Here is a 2,790-nt window from a genome sequence, read left to right on the forward strand (position 1 = left end):
ACGTTAGAGACTTCGGATATGGAAGATCAGATAACGTGCGCAAAATAAGGAGGATAGATATGAAGTTTCGCTTTTTCTATAATACTATTAGAAATCAAAATAGACATGACAGCAATCGCTTATGAGATAATTAGAGATGGTAACTTATCTATTTTGTCCATATCCTGCATGTTACATTTTAAGTTAAACATATTTCAAGTTTTGCACATTAAGTTAAATTTTCAGCAGAGCAGATGAATAGGGTGTGACCGTCCCACCGTCTGATGGGAGACCTCAGGTAACGAAGGTGATGTTACTGGCACGAAATGCTCTATGCTGCAGGTCACGCGAATAAATGAAACGACGAATCGTGAGCACGAGAAAATAGCGCTCTCTCTCTCAGCTTATTGCGATGTGAAATGGGGTAAGAGGAATTCATTGGATCGAAACAACGCTCGCGACGTGCAACCTTAAACCAAGAATCGGTCGAGGAAATCTTGATTTCGTATCGGATGGAAGGTATTGCTGAACAAACTGTATGAATTTTGGGAGGGCCCTAGTTGCTTTGTTGACTTTAAGCCTGCAATACCATCGAGTATGAACGCACTGAAACGCTACAGTGTTCATAACATGCCTGAGGCTATCAAAGTGGTAGTGGGAATTCAAGCACACTTAAACAAAGTAAAGTCATCATCAGACAGTTGTTTCATTTTGTGCATTTCGATGAGCTAATCAATGTATCATCATCTCAAGCGTCGGTATTGGAGTCTATTTCAAAACTTCCGTTGGAGTAATGGTGCAGTAAAAAAAATCTTTAAATTTATAACTGTATTGATCGGACGTTGCTGAGTTGATCAGGGAGAAATAGTGATGACCATACACCTCATTTAACGTACGTGTTGAATTTTTTTAGCTGTATGAAATACTCAATGACTAAATATTTAGTTTAACTAGATCAAAAGGTTAAATTTCATCGCCCCGTACAAATCAGTGATGATTTCTGATATCCCTATGAGAGCTGTTCCTTAAATAGCAGATTAAGGTGGTACAACATGAGAGTAAAAAAACATGAAAGACATCAGGGGACACCACACCACATAAAGAAGAAAAATGCAGGCATAAGCCACTTAGGTAGTGATTGGAGAAAGATTATTCAAAATCACAAAAGATTCAAGGGTTCTGACAAGATAACTTTTCAGAGGGATTTAGCTGATTTTCAAAGAAAAATGTTCATCATACAGACAAGAATTGTAAACTATTTGCGCATTGTGCATTTGTCTATATTGAGCATTAATTCCCATTCCTTGCACCAATCCGAGATTGTGTCTAAGTCTCTAGAGAGTATCCCGCGATCTAGTTGGTTATTTATTTCTCTGTAAACCACCGTGTCGTCAGTAAATAATATAAGTTTGATACTAACGTGTGCGCTAAAGTAATTAATGTATATTTAGAATAGAAGTGACCAATAAATAATAATCCGATATTGTGTCTAAGTTTCTTGAGATTACCTTTAAATTTAATGGGCCCCTTATTTCCCCGTGTACCACCGTGTCTTAGCAAATAATTCGAGGCATCTACTAAAAAGTGAGCGTAAGTCATTAATGTATATTAAGAAATGAAGCGATCCTAGAACTGTTTTTTTTCTATATGTGTCTTGCTTTTGTTCAATCACGTCATATTTTAATAAACAAGTATCTCCTCTAATGGTGTGGAAAGTTGGATTCACATTGAGCATATCTGAAATGTTTCCAACGTAAAAGTTAATTAAATTGAATTGATTAAGTGGATTAGCCTTAGATAAAACTGTGTAATCCTGCAACAATTCTCCCTTGTGCAACTTCCATACAAGTGTAATCCTTGTAAGTGCTGATGAATGCTGGTTGATAGTTCAACGCGAGAATGCCTCCAAAAATACCCTACTTCGCGTGCTTGACTATTTAAAGTGAATCTGTCAAAAGTTACTTTACATCTCTCGCAAAAGCTTGTGGCAATGCGCAGTTGACAATTTTGGGACTGGAAGGATCTATTTTCTAAAAACTGGTTACTACAGGGGGAAAGGTTCCACTGTTCAAAGTGAGCTCAAAAATGGGTTGGGCCGATTTCAAAATTCGCACTATTCTTCCTTCAAGTAGGTCGTGGTCAACCGTGCCGGTGAAAGTCAAACATCCCTTCCTCCCTCTACGAGCGCCACGAGGTTGCATTCCAGATATCTCTGCTCGATGACTCATCTGAGGTCTGATTGCCATGATCATTTTTTCATTTACCAGTTAAAACTAACAAATAATGTAATCATGCTTCTCTTAATTTGCTAGTTATTTGGCATCAAACAAGTAATTGCGTTAATTTTGAGTTGCGTAATCTAATACCGTTGAGTCCAACGAGAGGGAGATGTTGGATTGTTGTCGCCCTGGTGTATATCAGACGGCGGAAAACCCCAGGCGATGCAGGCGTTGGAGGTGGCCGTCAGCAATAGACGTTGTCTAAAGCTATGAGTACGTATTGTGGATCATGCGGAGACGAACGACGTCCCGGAACGTGGATCTGAAGAGATCCTGCACTCCTTTAAGGAGATGTTCTCGGAGGTGAAACGGGTCGGGGCGGAGTTGAAGTTCCCAATTAAATTAACTGTTTGCAGTATTATACTGCCGAGTGCTCGCGGAAGGCTCGTCTTGAGGGGCGCCAAATAGAGGGTGTAAATCAAAGACAATTGGAATTTTTTCGGAAAATTGGAGCGGAATTCGTTGCTCTGTGGCCTGCCCTCTCATCGTGTCAGGTTCCCCTTAACCGCTCCGGGGTTCATTTTACTGCACA

Source organism: Hetaerina americana, unplaced genomic scaffold (assembly GCF_022747635.1).
Source record: "Hetaerina americana unplaced genomic scaffold, ioHetAmer1.1.p SCAF_5, whole genome shotgun sequence".
NCBI lineage: Eukaryota > Metazoa > Arthropoda > Insecta > Odonata > Calopterygidae > Hetaerina > Hetaerina americana.